Source organism: Phoca vitulina, unplaced genomic scaffold (assembly GCF_004348235.1).
Source record: "Phoca vitulina isolate PV1807 unplaced genomic scaffold, GSC_HSeal_1.0 scaffold34, whole genome shotgun sequence".
Lineage (NCBI taxonomy): Eukaryota > Metazoa > Chordata > Mammalia > Carnivora > Phocidae > Phoca > Phoca vitulina.
In genome coordinates, this window is record NW_022589737.1 from 3072204 (window position 1) to 3093708 (window position 21505).

The window sequence follows — 21505 nt, forward strand, 5'->3', positions numbered from 1 at the left end:
AATCAGAAAATTTGCCTTCTGTCTGTGAGCTACAGCTGGTTACCTGGGGAACGAGATTTATCTCCGTGTCCTCAATACAGTACATCTCAATGAGGGCACTTTTAATAACCAATTGATGTGTAATTGCCTGTATAAATTATGTATCTCTTACGCAGCTCCAGCTTCATGCACGGAGTGAATTATGGAGAAAACCTTCTCTCAGGATTATTCTGTGGCTGGTCTGATGTGACTGCAGGACCCTTCAGAGGGTCCTAAAGGGGATCCAGTTCACTTATTTGGGGTTTCTCAGGCATTCTTTGGAGAGGAGAAGATGGAAAAGGAAGAACCATTGGACTCTGTAAGCTCACGTAACAGAGAAGCAGAAATACAGGATTATTGAAACTTCAGCCCTAGGAAGACCTCAGAGTTCATGGAGTTCAAATCCCTAATAGTTTACTTCCCCGAGTAAATGACATGTTAAGGGGATGTTTGGTGTCTGCTTGAATATCTTCAGTGGTGGGAGGTGAGTTGTGCACTGGAAAAGCAAAGTCTTTGTAGTTAGATAAAACAAAACTCATTATGGGGTGACCTAGTCAAGAGGATTAAGTCTTTCTGGGCCTCATTTTCTTTGTGAAGTGGGAATGATAACGCTTATCTTGATGGGTTACCATGACTATTATTTTTTGGAGATTTTATTTATTTATTTGAGAGAGAGAGAGCACACACAAGAAGGGGGAGGGGCAGAGAGGGAGAGAGATAAGCAGACTCCCTGCCAAGTGGGGAGCAGGACATGGGGCTCAATCCCAGGACCCTGAGATCATGACCTGGGCCAAAGTCAGACCCTTAGTCGACTGAGCCACACAGCCACCCCGACCATGACTGTTAAATGAAAATGTATACAATGACAATAATTTTGAGGATACTAAATTTTTTTTAGACCTGAATACATTTTTTATTATTATGTTAATCACCATACATTACATCATTAGTTTTTGATGTAGTGTTCCATAATTCATTGTTTGCGTATAACACCCAGTGCTCCATGCAGAACGTGCTCTCTTTAATACCCATCACCAGGCTAAACCATCCCCCACCCTCCTCCCCTCTAGAACCCTCAGTTTGTTTTTCAGAGTCCATAGTCTCTCATGGTTTGTCTCCCCCTCCGATTTCCCCCCTGAAGATATTAAATTTAAATAATTTCACCCTCTCCACCTTCCCAGTTACAAGTCACGTTCTCTGACAGCCATTCCGCCATTAAGATCCTTGAGAATGGAGAGGCTAGGGCTGCCTCTTGAGGAGGAAGAGAGGATATAAGGGGAAGTCAGCTCCATCAGAAAGGGGAGAAAACAAAGCCCTTCCAGGGGGCATGTGAAAGTCAGGAAAGACACGTATGCAGGAACATCGATTTCAACATTTGCATGCCTACCATAGGGAGAATCCTGCAGGGGTGAGCAGAGAGCTGAAGATGAGGGAGTAAATGTCTTTTCCTTATGTGGAGTCTAAGGAGGAGGCCACTGCACAGAGCATCTCCTGCCAACAGCAGGCATCAGAATAAAAATGGAAATGCAGCACATTTGGGCAGAACAAAGACTTGAGTTAGCATTTTGGGGCCTCTGTCAGCTCCTGTGGAAGGGATCCCTAGGTCTCTGAATGGTCTTCAAGATAAGCTGAGAGGGCCAATTTCAGAGCCTCCGGGTCTGTGGAAATGTCAAGTCTAGCAGAACGATGTCTCCTTCACCTCTTCACTGTGGGGTGTTTAGCCTAAACACCAGGCAAAACGAGGAGTGTGGCCAAGGACCAAAGGAGTTGTCAGTGTCAGGAGGAGATAAAGTGAGCCCGGTCAGCAAGAGTGGTCCAGAAGGTCCTGACCAAGCCTGGAGGACAAACCGTAAAGTCATCTCTCTGATTCTGTTTCTAGGTGAGACCGCCAAGACCTGGGTGGGTTAAGTAACGCACACACACATGCTTCATGGTGAAGACAGAGCCCAACGCTCTGTGTAGACTATTACGGAGACTGGGCGAGATCTTCTGGGACAACTACTCAATGAGTTAAAAGCCATCTATTTGTTTCTCCCTGAGAAATGGGGTCGAGCAGGAAATGGTGAAGGCACATCCTTCTGACCAGAAAATACGTTTTATTGATCTCTTGGCGTGGGATGCTGTGCTGAATGGCATACAAATCATGCTCCTTAAACACAGTCTGTGCTCTCTGAAAACTGAGAAATGGCCAGGGCCACAGACACTTACAGGTCAAGAGCATGCAGAGAACTAGAACACACCATGCATGGAAGAAATCCATGTGTTTCAGGAAGATGCATTTATCAAATAAAACTATCATGTGTGATAAATGTGAGGATGAATGTATATCAGGGAGGCAGATGAGGAGAATCTGAACGGAAGTGGGAGCGGGAGTGGGGATAGTGTGGAGGTAAAAAGCATTGACTTTGGAGACAAACTTTGAAAATGACAGTCACTTATTGGTTGTGTGACCTTGGGGAACTTCACCTTACTGAGCCTCAGTTTCCTTATGTATAAATAAGCATATTTGTAGGAGCTCATAAGGTTGCTTTAAAAAAAAAAAAAAGATTTTATTTATTTATTTGAGTGAGAGAGAGGGAGAGAGTGCACCAGCAGGGGGGAGGGGGAGAGGGAGAAGCAGACTCCTTGCCCAGCAGGAAGCCTAACTCGGTCTCAATCCCAGGATCCCTGAGCCGAAGGCAGACGCTTAACCGACATAGCCACCCGGGTACCCCTAAGGCTGCTTTGAAGATTAAATATAAACTTAAATCTCCGATACCTAGCATGAGTTCTTGCACGGTGTGACCAGCTATGAGGATTGCTGTTACTGTTCTGACCATCATTTCTCAGCACAGGCTTGGGAGGTCCTGGGAGGGGCCATCAGCCCTTCCTTGATCCACGAGGAGGAGAGGGTCAGAGGGAGTTTATGTTTTCTTCTCGGCTTCTCCAAGAGTGAAACATCCCACACACTTTATGCCTGACTCAGTTCTTAGGCATTTAGTAAGGAGAACTTGCTCTCCATTGCCAGTGGCCCCCAGTGGGCAGGTCCTAGCCACAGCCCAACCCAGGCTCCACCGGAGGGGGGGCAGGGCGAGGCGGTCCAGCTCTTCCACGCCTGCAAATTTACCTCCTCTCCCAACACCACTTCCCCAGAAATGAGGACCTTCAATTTTCCTCTACACAATGTCTTGCTTTGTTTGAAATAATTTTGACGTAATTTTCTTGCTTCTAATCCTTTTGAACAAGCTTCTAATGTAGGACTCAAAGAATTAGCAACAAGGGATAATTTATTATGTCATGTTTTGATACATTAATAATATAATTTTATACCTTCTTAAATTGAAAGCAAACTGAATTCAGTCTCCTCTTAATTACAGTCATTCTCACTCTCAGATGTCCATGTTTTATCCTAATTATCAAGTATTCTAATATGAATAAATAGATAATTCCATGGGCGCTCCTGTTCTTTCATACCTCAGATTAAATGCCTGTCTTCTTGAATGGCCCCAAAAGATGAACCGCCATCTGAGGAATTCACTCTCAGCAGAGACATCTTTTCAAAGACCTATTTATTTTCTTGGTAACTTGCTGAAACCTTGGCTCTTAACCTTCGTGCCCTAGGTACAATGAGGATCGCCTGGAATTGTAAAGTGAGTTGAGATATGCGAGTAAGAGGTGTGTAAGTGCCTTGGGAGGGTCCCTATAAAACTGAACTCAGACCAGAGTGGATAAGCGGCTGGTAAATCACTTAGGATGATAAAGAGCTGAGTGGAGACTTCCCGGCCCTGTCTTCTTGAATTAATTAATTACACTCTTGTGCCATTTCCTGGCACCTGAGGCCTTTAAGGACTTGGAGTTAAAATCTACTAATACCACAGAGGCTAGTTTGGATTTTTTTCTTTCCTCTGCCCTGACACCTTCTGAATTGACAATCATGAATACTAATAGCTTCTATTAGTTGAATGTCTACTATTTGCAGAAAATTTGCATACATTATCCCTAATTCTCATCAAAATTCTTGAAAGTGGGCCTTATTAGTCCCATTTTGTAGAAGGAGAAACCAAAAACCATAAAAATGAATATGCGTTTCCCATGGCTTCATATCTGATAAGCCACAGAGTTGGAATTCAAGCCTAGCAGCCCGGTCTTCTCCTTCCTTCTCCGTTTGGCCCAAATCTCCACAAAGCAGCATTACCCTGGAGAAAGAGGAGTTTAGTGAGCTCTCGGAAAGGGCCCTCTGGCTCTCCATTTGCTCTTGTGACAACTGCGGGTGGAGTGTGGAACAGAGAGATAGAGGCTCAGGGCATTTCAGAAAAAGCACCTGTTCCAGACGAAGATGGCTCCTCTCCATACAATCTGCCAGAACTCAGGTGGGATCTTCCTCAGACAGCTGAGCTAAGAGGGAGCCACCCGACACAGCAGGGCTTCCAAGTGCAGAGGGCGCCTGGGCCTTGAGAAAGGAAAGGTAAAAGCATTTTAGAGCATACTCGGCAAACTCTCTGTAAAAGGTTAGGTAGTAAGTATTTGAGGCTTTCTGGGCCAAATGATCTCTGTCATAACTGCACAAGTCTACCACTTTAGAGAAAAGCAGATGTAGACAACGTATAATTAACTGGGAGTGCCTGTGTTACAATAAAACTTTATGTGTAGTCTTTGAGATCTGGATTTCAGATAATTTTCATGTGTCACAGCATATTATTCTTGTGCCCCCCTCAACCATTTTATTTTTTTTATTATTTTTTTATTATTATGTTATGTTAATCACCATACATTACATCATTAGTTTTTGATGTAGTGTTCCATAATTCATTGTTTGCATATATCAACCATTTTAAATTGTACAACCGTTCTTAGTTTATGGCCATTCTTAGCAGGTTGGGGGGCAGATTTGGGCAGCAAGCTATATTCGTTGACCCCTGATTTACAGATTCACGGCATTTTTAACTTACAACTCATAATAAAAGCTAATAATTTTTGACTAGCTATTATATACCAGAGACTGTGTTGTGTACTTTATTTTTCTAAGTTAGAATCTTTAATGCTTTTTCAATTATAAAGTAATTCCTACATATAAAAGTATGTGATATAAACATATATGTATGTGAATATATTAATAATATAAAAATGAACAAATGTATACCCAACATTACCTTAAAAAGTGTAAATTGCTAATACCTTTGAAGCCACTGGTCTTTCCCCCATACTATACATTCTTTATCCTAACAAGAAGTAAATTTTGTGTCTCTAAGTATGTTTTTCCTTTCATGGTATAATGTAACACAAGTACAGAAAAATAAAGCATATGTATATTTTAACACATTAAAAGTAATACCTATCTTTATTTCTTGAACAAAGAAGTAAATACAAATAGAACATCACTAACACCTTTTCATTATACTTTTCTATGTACACAATCCAATTTCTCTGCTTTCCTGGATCTACTGATTATTCATTTTTCGCTTCTTTTAAAAATACTATTTAACCTTGCTGGAGGGGGTCATCAGGAGGATGTTGCCATGGGTTGACCCCCACACCTTGGAATGTATGTTCTGTCCACTGTTGGTACAGCCACAGCTTCTTTCAAGGGTGCAGTCTTGAAGGAGCAAGGTGTTGAGACCCTCTGGACAAAATACATGACTGAACCCAGTTAAAGCCTCTATATAAAATTTTAAGATTTGTCACATGCGTGAGGAGATCTGCTTCTCTTGCTATAGAACCAAGCCAAGCCAAGCCAAGCATCAAATGTAAGTTCCCTTGCTTATGACACCTGTCACCTATCAATCTGGAGTGACCTGCCTCAGTCTCGGGTCTCTCCTTTCCCTGTGTGTACTGGAGCCAGTTTCAGATTTCACCTGGGAAGCTCCCTACTTTGTGAACCCAGAATGGGTGAGTCCACCAGAAGATCAAAGAAACGAGTCATGGGAAAGAGGCATCCACAGGGGAAATCCTGGGTTGGCCAGTGACCTCTATGTGGGGAGGGGTGGGCCCATGTGTTAGACACTGTGGACTACCACATGGGGACAACAGCTGCTTTATTTTGCTTATTTGGGGAACTGCACAGAGCACACTGTAGCAGAGAAAGGGAGCACCTGGCTATGTAGTGGGCTGGCCGCCCACTGATACCCAACTGGAGGCTGAAACTTGAGTTCAAAAGGTGAAAGATGGGCTGAAGGTAGAGGAGGACATGCAGGTGTCCACTCATCTGCTGGCTTCAGGGCTGGCAGACAAGGTGGGAGAGCAGGATGATCACTTGGAGAGCTTAGAGCACCATTTTGAAAAACTAGGAGGATGTCGGCTGCCACAGATGAAGGTCTGAGCTCCTGTGACAAAGCCTGATTGGGATGCCAGGAGTTGGAATCCCTGGGAAAGTGAGGAGAGCAAAGAGGAGAATGTTGTGGGGACTGGCCATGAAGTGGTTGAAATATCCCATGCCATGTAAGGGCAAGGGAGAGCAAGAGTACAACAAGAGCAACCCCAGCCAGAGGGGGGCAGTCCCTACCCTAGTTCAGGAAGTGTTCATGACAAGGGAATATATTCCCACTGAGCTTATTGATGTAGTTACCAAGTTCAAACAAAAGGCCAGAGAGAGGGGCGCCTGGGTGGCTCAGTCGTTAAGCGCCTGCCTTCGGCTCAGGTCATGATCTCAGGGTCCTGGGATGGAGCCCCGAATCGGGCTCCCTGCTCCGCGGGAAGCCTGCTTCTCCCTCTCCCCCTCCCCCTGCTTGTGTTCCCTCTCTCACTGTGTCTCTCTCTGTCAAATAAATAAATAAAATCTTTAAAAAAAAAAAAAAAAAAGGCCAGAGAGAGTACCCACACATGGTTAGTAGGGCTCTGGGACACTGGGGTTGATAGCATTTCTCTGACTGGGCAGGAAGCACAGGAAATGAGCAACATCACCATACACCCTGCCCTCTGGCAGCACCTGCATGGCAAATCAGGAGGTTCAAGGTAGTCCTTTATAGATTAGATTATTCTAGTCTGCAGGGAGGCTTGACCCAATGAGGGGAACCTCACTGAGCAGGGGGCCCCTGAAAATCTATAGAGGAGATACAACAAATTCTTGGAGGCAGGGGGTGTAGAGAATGAGATGATCTATGCCCCTGTTCTGAAGGCCTTGATCACTGCAGGAATGAAAGCTGAGATTCTCTAGCCACCCCTAGCATCTGGGCTGGGACACCTATCCATGTTGAACCCAGTCATGGGAAGACATTTACGATGCTGATCCATTGCAGATGCGGGGCAAACTGTCAAATCTGGGGAATAGGTCCAAGTTGTGGGAAAGACCTGAGACAGACAAGAAGCTCAGAAAGCCAAAAGGCTACCCCAACTGGCTATAAAGGTAATCCAACAGCAAATGTGGTTTGACTTTTTGCTGCCAGAACCCCACCTAAAAAATAGATCAGCAACTCAACACTGTATTGGTCAGCCTGTGGAAAGCCTCAAAACCTTCACAACAGCTCAGACATGCCCCATCTGCCCCCATCATCCCTAATGCTCCACCTTCTCCAGCAGGGGCCTCAGGGATACAGTCCTATTCAGAGTGGGATCCCCCCACACTGCAGGTTTGGGTGCAGGCCAAGACTGCCTCCAGGTAAAGTCTGTTAGAGGTGATCCCATCCTCATGTTAAGCTCACTATTCATTGGTTCCCCCAAAATAAACAAAAGGCGACAACTCTGATTGCTGCTGGAGCCAAATGTACTCTAGTACATGGTAATACTCAGAGATGTTCTGGTCCCCTTAGTGCCATCGATGGTTACGGAGGGCAAATAGTTATGGTCAGGGAGTTCCCTTTGACACTACAAGTTGGACACTCCCCCTGAAAATTTGAGGTTTTTATCTCTCTGATACCAGAGAACATATTGGGTATTAAATATTCTACAAGGCCGAACTTGGTAAATCTTTATCAGTGAATTTAGCCTCTGGGTTAGAGTAATCAAACCAGTGCTGATAGGAACCAGTAAGTCTACCACCCCTGTGAATCCTAAGATTCCCTGAATGGGTCCTTGGAGTGTTCCATGCTGTGCTGGACTTAGCAAATGCCTTTTCCAGTATACCCCCTACTTGCTGAGTCACAAGATCAATTTGCCTTCACATGGGAGGGGCCATAATGGACCTTTCAAGTACTTCCCCAAGGCTATCTGCACAACCACACAATACGTCATGGGATGGTAGCCTGACACCTGTCCATGTTCTCCTTCCCCACATCAGTAAAATGGGTCCATTACATTGATGATACAATTTTAAGATGTGAAGACTTGCCTTGGCTCCAGGACACTCTGCAGATTTTGCTGTGACCTATCCAAGGGAGAGAATGGGCAGTGAAGCCACAGAAAATTCCAGACCTAGGCACAGCAGTAAAGTTTTTGTCAGCCACATGGTTGGATTAGCTGCTCATTGTCTCAGAAACTATATAGATAAGGTGCAAGTCTATCCAACCACAAAGAACATGAAAGAGGTGCAAGCCTTTGTGGGGATTTGGGGACTTGGAAGATTTTTCTTCCCCACCTGGCATGGCACCTTTGTCCCTTATACCACCTGGTAAAGAATGGCTGCGTGTGGGACTGGGCATCAGAGCAGCAGGCTGGCCTTTGAGAAGGCAAAAATAGCAATGCAGGAGATGAAAGCTCTAGGCATTGCCCAAGCAAGACTATCATTTGAGTTGGATGCTTCTGTGGCTCTGGAAGGTCTGGGTTGGACACTGTGACAGAGACAACAGTAGGACAGAGTACCCCTAGGATTTGGGTCTCAGGTCTAGAAAGGGGGCAGAAACCCAATCTGCCCCCATAGAGCAACAGCTCCCGGCCATGTATCCTGTGCTCATCCAGGTAGAGCTTTTCACAAAGGAACAGCATTTCATGCTAAGAACCTCCCTTCCTATCAAGGGGTAAGCTGAGAATATGCGGCAGCAACCAACCTCTGCCATGGCTCAAACTCACTTTGACCAAGTGTCATGTCTATTTGCATCAGAGGAACATCCTCTCTGCCAACCTGCTGTCTCTAGAAATGTGGGTGCTACTAGGCTCTCTAGAGTATGTGGATCCTCCAAATGCCCCCCACTCCTATTCCTGTGGTGGCCCCTGCAGCCTGTAGCGAGGGAGCAAGGGAAATCCCACCTGGTGCCTGGTATACAGGTGGGTCTAGTCAGGCGTAACCTGCCCTCCCTGACCATCGTTGCTCTTCAGCTCAACACTGAAGCCATCTGAATGGAAATAGGAACAAACCACCATGGCCAGTGGGCTGAGCTCAGAGCAGTTTGGCTGGTGATCGCTCATGACGCCTAGCCATTACTTACCCTTTTGCACTGACAGTTGAGCCATTCTGAAGGAATTAATCCTATGTCTTGGACCATGGAAAGCCGAGGGGTGAATGATCATGAATAAGCTCTTGTGGGGTCAGGATGTGTGGAAAGACATTTGGGTTTACCTGCAAGAACCTGAGGCAGTCCTCACTGTCTTCCACAGTCAAGCTCATGAGGCACTGACCCATCCTGGTAATTAAGAAGCTGATGCCCTAGCTCAGGTGACGGCAACTGACCCTTTAGTAGATAGAGCAGATTGGGTGCCTACAAGGAGTAGCCACCATCATGCCTGCGTGGGATGGCTTATTGTCAAGGAGCTACATTGATCTTAAAAATACAGTGACTTGGTTAATGCAGTAATGGCGTGTCCTATGTGTTTTAAACAACACCCAAGGCAACTGTTAAAGGAGTCTGGGGCCATCCACTGGAGTTCCTAACCAATGAGAAATTGGAAAGTTGATTATATTTGTCCCCTAAGTATTCTAAATATTTTTCGTGGACACTGAGTCTGGCCTAACCCAAGCTTTCCTTTGTCACAAACCAAGCTGCCACCATTAGGGGATTAGGGAATCTGAGTACCATGTACAGATAGCCTTATTGTACAGATAGTAATTGTGGATCTGATTTCAAAGGTCATGATGTGCGAGACTGGGCAAAAGAACATGACCTTGAATGGAGGTCTCCTCTCCCTTATAGCCCACAAGCAGCTGGGTTGATAGAAAGGAATAATGGAATATTAAAGCAGCAGATTAAATTATTAACAAGTAAAACCTCCTTGGCGAGCTGGACTAAAGTTCTATCTCGGACTTTAATACATTTGAACGATCAACCAGTAGGGCCTGTTGCCCCATAAGCCAAACTGTGGACCCCTGTTTAGACACCCAGCACCATAAAGGTATGGAAGTCTTGGGACATGGCCATTGCCCCATAAACCAAACTGGGGACCCCTGTTTAGACACCCAGCACCATAAAGGTATGGAAGTCTTGGGACATGGCCATTGCCCTGATTCTCTCTGTGGAATGGGCTATGCTGCTGGGAAAACCAACACCCATCACACCCGGGAAAGGTGTTATCTACCAGAATTTGCCATGGAAGAGCCAAGAAGGATGGCTGGATAGACACCAAATGAGCCACTTCCATGCTAATGAACCCCTTTGCTGTCCACTCAGCACATTGTGGAAGAGGGTGGTCTGTACAATTGTAAGAGTCATTCATGAGGAGTGGAGTGTTGGAGAAGGTCATCGAGAGGACATAACTGCCAGTTGACCCATGAGCTGGACTCATGCAATCAGAGGCTCCTTACCTTCTACCCTATCCTTCAAATATGCACTCCGCCCACTGTTCCCATAGTTGAAGCCATTTTCAAACAACGTGTTGTTGAAATCATGCAGACTGAAGATATTACTGAACCCAGTTAAAGCTTCGGTGTAGACTTGTAAGATTTGGCAGGTGGTGTAGAAATCTTCTGGTCTTGCCACCACCCAAGACAAGCCTCCCAAGTAAGTCCCCTTGCTTATTAAACCTGCCACCTACCAACCTGGGGTGGTCTGCTTCTCTCTTTGGCTTCTTCTTGCCCTCCCTGTAAGGGAGCAGGTTTCAGATTTCATCCGGAAGCTCATGAGTTTGCAAACCAACACACCTGTGTAGGCATCACTTAAAAAATATACTTATCTCTATCTATCTATCTATCTATCTATCTATCTATCTATCTATCTATGACTTGCTTGTATACACTGTATGATTGGAATCATATTGTATGTATTATTTGAGTCTGGCTTCTTTCATAGGGTCCATGGTATCATAACGGAAACCATGTTTCCGTTTTTGGCAGTCTGGTGGTATCTCATTGTGGTTTTAATGTGCATTTCCCCTTTACTAGTGAGAATAAGCACTTTCCTTTAAATGTATTAGTCACTTGGATATCTGCATTTGTGAAGTGCCTATTCACATCTCTTGTTTATTTCACTTTGTGAAACTTTATATTTTTTCTTTATTTTGTATACATGCCCTTTGTCAGTTGCATAAGCTACAAAGGTATTCTGCTGTTTCGTGCTGTTTTCACTTTATTCTGTCCTTTGATGAGCAGAAGTCTTTGACATAATGTGATTCATTTTTGATGTTATTTCTTTTTCAATAAACACTTTTTTACCATCTTGAAATAATGAAGATATTCGATATCACTATTTAAGATAACTATGTTTGTTATTTTTGAATTTTTAAATCCATCAGAAGCTGATTTTTTTTATATGGTGGTTGTATGTGAGGCAGGGCTTCAATTTCTTTCTCCCTCCCTTTCCTCCTTTCTGTTTTTGGATAGGGATTCTCAACTGTTTCAGAAACATGGATTAAAAGTGTATGCTTTCTAGTGATCTAAAATGACAACTCTGTCAGAAAGCAGCTATTTTTATATACCTGGATCCGTTTCTGGTCTTTCTGTTCTGCTCCATCCGTCTGTTTGTCCACTTTTCCTCCAGTACTGTGTTATCTCAATCTTATAGCTTTATAATAAACCTGGATATCCGGTAGAACTTTGTGTTCTATATTGGGAAAAAGGGAGGAAAAGGATTGATGACAGAAGGCTGGAAAACATGGCCCCATTCAAATATTGATCTATGAGCAAGATATATTTCTTCATTTAGGTTTGCTTTCACATTTCTTATCAAGTTCTATAATTGTGTCCATAGAATTTTCTCCACATAGACTTATGCTTAAGTACTTCACTTTTTTTTTGTTATTCCTTTAAAATACTTTTAAGTTCACCTTCAAATTCATTCTTATGTAGGAATATATCGTACATCTTCATACTAATTTTGAATTTAGCAATTTTATTTTGCTTTCTAATTATAATACTTTTCTATAGATACCTATGCATTTTCTAGATGCACATTCATTTTATTTGCAAATAATGAGAGATCTGATCCATCCCTACATCACTTTTTTTGTGTGAAATATTGTGATTGGTAATACCTCCAGTAAAATGTTAAATAGAACTAATATTTGTGATCATTAACTTTTTTCTGCTATTACAGGTAAAGCTTTCTGTAGTAGGCAGACTTCTAACACAGCCATAGTGATTCTCATCCCCTTGAATTCACACCTTTGTGTGGTTCATTGTCCTGGAGTGCACGCTTGACTAGTGACCTGCTTCCAACCAATAGAGTATGCCAAATTTAATGGAATGTCATGTCCATCCATAATAACGCTACAAAAGATTATGATTTCTGTCTTACTAACAGGCTTCCTGTATTACGTTTTTGGATTACATCTTTTCATATGCTTATTTGCCATCTATATTTCTTCTTTGATGTGGTCCTTGGTCCACTTCGTAGTTGGATTTTTTGTTTTCTTACCATTGAGTTTTAAGAATATAGATAGATAGACACGTAGATATGTGGATAGATAGCAGTCCTTTATCAGATGTGTCTTTTGCAAATATTTTCTTTCATCTGTGGCTTGTCTTCTCACTCTCCTGATCTTATCTTTTACCGAGGTTTTTTTTCTATTTTAATGAAGTCCAGCTTATGAATTACTTCTTTCATGGATCAGGCCTTTGGTGTAATATTTAAAAAGTCATTGACGTACTAACGTCATCTAGGTTTTCACCTTGTGTTGTCTTCTAGGGAGTTCATAGTTTTGTGTTTTACATGTAGGTGTCTGATCCATTTTGAGGTAATTTTTGTGAAGAGGATCAGGTCTGTGTCTAGAGTCATTTTCTTGTTTGTTTGCTGGCGAGTGGATGACCAGTTGTTCCACATTATTTCTTGAAGAGACTATCTTTGCTTCATTTTGTTTCCTTTTCTCCTTTATCAAAGATCGGTTGACTATATTTAGGTGAGTCTATTTCTGGCTTCTCTCTTCTGTTTCATATAAGTACTGATGGCTATATATTTCCCTGGGATCATCACTTTGGCAGTATTCCATACATTTTTGTATGTTGTGATTTTTTTTCCTATCATCTCAAAATATTTTTAAATTTCATTTGTGAAATATAAAAGTATGTTATTTAACTTCCACATATATATAAGTTTTCCAAATTTTTCCAAGTGTATTGTGTGTGTGTGAGAAGGGTGTGTGCTCCCCCACTGTCAGGTGGAGTGTCCTTTACTTTTTTTTAAAGATTTTATTTATATATTTCAGAGAGAGAGAGTGAACACAAGGGGGGAGGTGCAGAGGGACAGCAAGCTCCCTGCTGAGCAGGGAGCCCTACACAGGGATTGATCCCATGACCTTGAGATCATGACCTGAGCTGAAGTCAGCCATTTAATCGACTGAGCCACCCAGGTGCCCCCAGTGGGGTATCCTTTAGAAGTCTGTTCAGCCAGGTTTGTTTATAGCGGTGTTCAGTTTTTACATTTCCTTCTTTGTCTTCTGCCCACTTGTTCTGATATTGAAATTGGGGTCATGAAGTCTCTAAATATTATTATTGTATTGTCTACTTTTCTTTTCAGTTCTGTTAGTGTTTATTATTTATTTTGAGGCTCTAAGTGCATACATTTTTCATTATTAATATTACTGATGGATTGGCCCTTTTAAATCATGAAATATTCCATTCTATGTCTAAATTTAAGTTTCTTTATTTTTCTTTCAGTAATCTCTACACCCATAGTGTGGTTTGAACTCACAACCCCAAGATCAAGAATCTCATACTCTTCTGACTGAGCCAGCCAGGTACCCTTAAATTTTTTGTTTTACAGTTTATTTTGTATGATGTTAGAATAGTAACTTCACCTGCTTTATAGTTATTGTTTGCATGATATATCTTTCCCCACCTTTTCACTTTCAATCTGTTTGCATCTTTGAGTCTAAAGTGCGCCTCCTATATATAGTTGGCTCTTTTTTCTTAAATCCAACGTGACAATCTAAGTATTTTAATTGGAATTTTAAAAAACTTATTCACACTTATTATTGCTGTTGATATAGTTGGATTCATGTCAGCCATTTTATTTTTTGTTTTCTATGGTTTATTTCTTTTTTTGTTTATCTGTTCCTCTTGCATTGCCTTATTTTATATTAATTGGGTGTTTTGTAGTGTGACAATTTAATTCTTTAAATGATTTTAAAATTATTTCAGAGTTATTTTCTTAGAAATTCCTCTGAGATTTACAAAATACATTTTAACTGATCACATTCTGTTTCAGATTCAAACATAGTTCCAGTAACATAGAAACTCTACTTCTATGTAGCATCATTCTTTCCCCAATTTTTTTGTGCTATTTCTATTATACATATTAAGTCTATGTATGTTGCAAGCACAGTAATAGTTTCTTACAATTACTGCTTAATATAATCTAATGTCTTTTTAAAGATTTTTTTTTTAAGGTTTTATTTATTTATTTGACAGAGAGAGACACAGCGAGAGAGGGAACACTAGCAGGGGGAGTGGGAGAGGGAGAAGCAGGCCTCCCACTGAGCAGAGAGCCTGATGCGGGGCTTGATTCCAGGACCCTGGGATCATACATGACCCGAGCCGAAGGCAGACGCTTAACAACTGAGCCACCTAGGCGCCCCTAATCTAATGTGTTTTTAAAAAGCTGAGCAAAGAAAAGAGAGCAAGTATAAATTCACATAATCTGTTATATTAACTGTTTTCCTTTCTGATTCTCTTCATTTCTTCCTGCAGATTTCCTTACTCCAATACAGCCTTGTTCCCACCACCTCTTTTGTGCTGTTATTGTCAAACACGTTACATTTTCATATATTGCAGACCCAACAAAACAAAACAATATACTGTTTTTTAAAATCAGCCAGGGGGAAGGCACCTGGGTGGTTCAGTCAGTTAAGTGTCTGCCTTGGGTCAGATCATGATCCCAGGATCCTGGATTGAGTCCTGCACTGGGCTCCCTTCTCAGCGGGGAGTCTGTTTCTCTCTCTGCCTCTGCCTGCCATTCCCCCTGCTTGTGCTCACTCTCTTCTCTCTCTCTCTCTGTCAAATAAATAAATAAAATCTTAAAAATAAAATAAAATAAAATAAAATCAGCCAGGAGTATAAAGGAGAAGAAATAAGGAATTATATTGTCTTTTATAATTACTTATGCAATTGCCTTCACTGGCACTCTTCGTTTTATCAGTTAGATTTGAATTACTGTCTTATATCACTTCCTTTCAGTCTGAAGAACTTCCTTCATATTTTTTGAAAGGAACATGTGCTATCAATGAGTTCTTTTAGTTTCAGTTTATCTGGGAATATCTCTATTTTGCATTCATTTTTAAAAGATAGTTTTGCTGGATATAAGATTCTTGATTGATAGGTTTTGATATTCTGCACTTCATCTTCTGGCCTTATTTGTTTCTGATTAGCTGTTAATCTTGTTTGACTTCCCTTGTACATAATGAGTCATTTTTCTTTTATGGCTTTCGCTATGTTCTCTTTATCTTTAGCTTTCAACATTTGACAGTAATGTGCATGTATGTGTGTGAATTTCTTTGCATTTACCCTGCTTGGAGTTCATTGAGCTTCTTGAGTGCGTAGGTTAATGTTTTTCATCAAATATGGAGTTTTTAAACCACTTTTTCTTGAACTATCTTTCTGTCTCTCCTTTACTAGTGGCACTCCCACTATGTGTATGCTAATGCACTGAATTATGTCTCACATTTTAATGAGTCTCTTTCATTTTTTAAAATATAGGCTTTAATATTTTTAAAGCAGTTTTAATATCACAGTAAAATTGAACAAATATTGCAGAGGACTCCATATGCCCCCACGCCCCATACACAACTTTCCTACTATTGGTATCCTGCACCAGAGTGGTACATTTGTTACAATTGATAAACTAACATTGACACATCATTACCACCCAAAATCCATGGCTCACATTAAGGTTCACTATTGGTTTTGTATGTTCTATGGGTAAGGACATGTATCCACCATTATGGTATCATACATCATAGTTTCACTGTTCTAAAAATCCCCTGTGCTCCACTTATCCACTCTTCTTTTCCTCCAAACATAGGCAACACTAACCTTTTTCTTGTCTCTATAGTCTTGTATTTCCAGAATGTCATATAGTTAGAGTTGCATAGTATGTAGCTTACTCAAATTGGCTTTTTTTTTTTTTTACTTAGTAATATCTATTTAAGATTCCTTCATGTCTTTTCATGTCTTCATAGTTCATTTCTTTTTAGAATCAAATAATATTCCATTGTATGGATGTGTCACAATTTATCAATTTGTCAGGACATGTTTGTTCCTTCCAAGTTTTGCCAATTATGAATGAAGTTATTATATACATCCACACACAAGTTTCTGTGTGAACTTAAGTTTTCAAATCATTTGACTGAGTACTAAAGCATGTGATTGAGGGATTGTATGGTAAGAAAAAAAATCTAGTTTTGTAAGAATTGCAAAACTGTCTTCTAAAATATTTGTACCATTTTGCAATCCAACCAGTAATGAATGAATGTTCCTATTTCATCACATCCTTGCCAACGTTTCGTGTCATCAATGTTTGGGATTTTAGTCAATCTGGGTGTGTAGTGGGATCTTGCTGTTTTAATTAGCAATTACTTTACTGCCATAGGATGTTGAACATCTTTTCATGTTCTTATTTGCCATCTGTATATCTTCTTTAGTGAGGTATCTATTCAGAATTTTTGCCCATTTTTAAAATTAGGTTTGTATTCATTTTCTTACTGTTGTGTTTCAAGAGTTCTTTGTATATTTTAGATAACAGTCCTTATCAAATATTTCTTTTGCAAATATTTCCACCCAGTCTATAGCTTGTCTTCTCATTCTCTTGATGTGTCTTTCACAAAGCAGAAGTTTCTAATTTTAATGAAGTCCAGATTATCAATTATTTCTTTCATGGATCATGCCTTTGATCCCACTTCTAAAAAGTTATTGCCAAACCCAAGGTCATCTAGATTTTTCCTATGCTATCTTTTAGGGTTTTTTGTTTTTGTTTTTTTTATAGTTCTGAATTTTACATTTAGGTCTACTGTCCTGGAGTTAAATTTTTTAAAAGATGTAAAGTCTGTATCTAGATTCATTTTTTTTTACATGTGGAAATCCAGTTGTTTCATCACCATTTGTTGCTCCATGGTAAAAAATCAGTTGGCTACATTTGTGTGGGTCTATTTTTGAGTCATCTCTTCTGTTTCCTTGATCTACTTGTCTATTCTTTTGCCAATAGTACACTGTCTTGATTACTGTAGTTTCATAGCAAGTTTTGAAGTCAAATATAGTCCATCTTTCAAATGTGTTATTTTTCTTCTATTTTGTTCTTTTTTGTCTAGTGTGTTGATTATTTTGGATCTCTCCAAACAAACTCTAGAATTAGTTTGTCAATATCCACCAAAGAATTTTCTGGGACTTTTACTGGGATTGTATTAAATATGTAGATCAAGTTGGGAAGAACTGACATCTTAACAATCTTGAGTATCCCTATCCAAGAACATGTAATATCTCTCCAATTATTTAATTCTTTGATTTCTTTAATCAGATTTCTTCCAGTTTTTGAATTCCTTTTCCTCTCTGTTTTACATATTCTGTAATCTTTATTGACCTCCTTCCAAGTTCATTGATTCTTTCTTCTGTCATCTCAAATCTACCCTTGAACATTTTTAGTGGATTATTTCATTTGGTTATTGCCCTTTCAACTCCATAATTTCTATCTGGTTCTTTTTAGTAATTTCTATATCTTTATTTATATTTTCTATTTGATGATTTATTGTCATAATTTCCTTTAATTATGTATGCTTGCTTTTGTTTTCTGTTTGTTTTAGTTTTTTGAACATTTTTATAATAGGTTCTTCAAAGTCTGTCTGCTAATTCCATCATCTGAATTAAAGACAGTTTCTATCACCTGTTTTTTCCCCCTTGATATGTATCACATTTTCTTGTTTCTTTGCATGTCTCATTTTTTTTTTTTTTGAATCTGGATATTTTAAATAATATATTTTGGCAGATATGCATACTGATTTTTACCTCCCTTCATTGAGAATATTATTGCTATTCTTTTGTTGTTTGGCCATTCTTTAATTTGTTTAGTGACTTGGTTATGCTATTCCTATTGATTCTATTTCCCCAAGGTATGTAGCCTCTGATGTCCTTAGTCAGATTTTTCTCCTTTGTTCTGTCTCTTAGCCTGGCTCCCAAATGATTGCCTCTGGTTCACTTATTGTTCAAAGTTTTTATGTAAGCTCTCTTAGAATTTTTTTTAATTTTTATTATTTATTTTATTGAGAGAGAGCACATGCACAGGGGGCGGGGGGGGGGGCGCAGGCAGAAAGAGAGGAAGAGAGAGAGAATCCTAAGCAGGTTCTACACCCAGCACAGAGCCCAACATGGGGCTCAATCTCAAGACCCTGTGGTCATGACCTGGACCAAAAATCAAGAGTCTGATGCTTTACCGACTGAGTCACCCAGAAGCCCCTAGATTGTTGAGTTTTATGACTTAATAGTGAATGTGTGTGGCTTATTGGCTGCTATCACAGTTCAGGGAATTTATATTATTTTGCCACATGTTCAACCAGGGACTCATAGTTGTAGGTTTCCTCTATGATCTCCTCTGAAAGGGCACTTTACAAATTCACACAATCTTCCATACTGCCAGGGATGAATGCCATTTTGTCTTTATGTCAGGCTTCCTAGGAGTCTCCCCTGGGTCAGAATAATTTATTGTCCAGTCAATGTTTTGTCAGAGCTTATTAATTCCCTTGTACCAATGAAGCATCTACTCTGTATTGATAGATCTATGTGAGGATTGGGGGATATTTAAGTCTGCCCCATATCCTGTCATGATTGTTCCTGAGTGGGTACAACCTTCCTGAATCCTGGAGTTGACTAAAATCCTAATAGGGCTCCTCTTGACTACCTCTTTCTGTGATTCTATTAAACTTCTGGATGCTCTGCCATTTTGTTTGTGTCATAGAGCTACCAAGAGCTTGCTGGGTGGAAGTGATTTAGACTTCAGTATTCTTGGCCTCCAACATATACCTTAAAGTTTCCTTTCTATTAGTAGGAGGTTGATGAAGGAAGGGTGATCAGTCCTCTCTTGCCATGACTATTCATGGTAGAGCTTCTTCAGCATAAGGCTGGGAGAGGAGGAGATAGGAAACATTGGAAACTATAGCCCAAGACTGGGAGCTGGTGGTAGAGGGAGCCCCCATCTTCTTGGCCATGGCTGCCTGGAACAGAGCATTCAGGGTAGAACTTCCATATTACAAAACTGGAGATGGTAAAAGAGTGGGTCAGGGTTCAAATGACTAACACCATTCTTACTGAAATTTAGTAGATTTTCTTGAATAAATATTTTTCTGTTTGCCTCATGCTGCTGTTAGGACAATTCCAGAGACTTTTAAAAATTGTTTTGTTTGCTTGTTTAGTAATTCCCCTTGTTATTTTCATTAATTAATTAATTAATTAATTATTTGACTGCCCAACTCCTTACTCTGCCACTCTGGGACCTCTGCCTTATTACTAATAGTTTTTCACTTGAACTTTATCGGACATTTTATATGCATCTATTAGAATGATAACAATTTCGTTTACTTTCTTCAACTTATTATTGGAGCTGGCAAACTATAGTCCACAGCCCAAATCTGTCCCACTGCTTGGTTTTGTAAATAACATTTTATTGGAACACAGGCACACCCATTCATTTAGTTCTTGTCTGTGGCTTCTTTCATGCTACAATAGCTACTATAGTGGTAATAGTTGAAACAGAGGCCATATGGCTCATAAATCTAAAATATTTACCATATGGACCTTTATAGAAATCAGTTTGCTGTTCATTTATTTTTTAAATAGTGAATTACCTTTTCTAAAGATATAGTAACTTTGTTTTTCTGGAATAAATCATATATATATATATATATATAGCATATATAGTATAGATAGTATATCTATCTATCTATACCTAGTATGTTGAATATATATATATATATATTCTGGAATAGATCATATATATATAATAAATCTGAATAAATACATAATATATAAATAAATATATAAATACATCTGAATAAATCCAATATATACAAATATATATAAACATATATACAAATATATATATTTGATATACTAGATATATAATCCAAATCCAAACTATAAATATCATTCTATTATTGCAGAATTTGGTTTGATACATTTATTTCATTAGAGTTTTTTTCATCTCTATTTATAAGTAAGCCTGACCTCTAATTTTCCTTTTGTTTACTGTCCTCACTGTGTTTTGGTATCACAATAATGCTGGCCTCTTTTTAGAAAGTGTTCTGTCTTTTTCCACTCTTTGGGCTATTGTACATTTTATCTAAAGTTGAAGTTTTTCTTATTTATATTTTTAAGTTTTTATTGGAATTCCAGTTGATTAACATACAGTGTAATATTAGTTTCAGGTATACAATATAGGAGTTTTTCTTATTTAAACATTGTTTAGAATTCACAGATAAAGCTATGAGGAATGGGAAGTTGTTTTGCAATCAAAACTTTAGTAGTAATTAAATTTCTGTTATGTTCGTAGAACAGTTTAGATTTTCTACTTTTTTCTTAAATCATTTTAGATAAATTATCTTTCTAGGAGGTTTTAGATTTTTTCTCAATTTTTAAATATATTGACATATTTTTTTAAAATAAAATCTTGCTAATACTCTGTAATAAAGATGGAAACTTATATAAGATTCCTTCCTATTTTAATCTCTGATATTGTTTGTGCTTGTTTTATTTTTTGCCTGAAAAATTTTGCCAGAAGTTTGTAGATTTTATTAGTTTTTTTTTTCAAATAAACAAATTTTGGCCTTGATTTTTCTGTTTTCCATTTATATTATCTTATTAACTTTTGCCCTTATCTTTATTATTTTCTTCCTGTGTGGTTTCTTGAAGAGTTATTTGTTTTTCTTTTCCTAACTTTTTGATGTGAATCAATTTCAAGATGGTGATCAGTATTAGACAGTGAGCCAGGATTGACAAGTAATTTTTTTCTCACCGTCTAACATTGACTGCCATCTTGTAATCAATGGGCATTTCCCTTGTGCTTATCTCTTCCAACCACTTAGCAAATACCCAAAATTTTGTGTACTTTTATTTATAAGTGTATTTTATAATTCATAATTACTTTTATTCCTTTTTTTATTTTTATTTTTTAAAGATTTTATTTATTTGTTTGAGAGAAAGATAGAGAAAGAACAAGAGAGAGGAAGATGGAGAGGGAGAGGCAGACTCCCCACTGAGCAGGGAGCTTAATTCAGGACTCGATCCCAGGACCCTGGGATC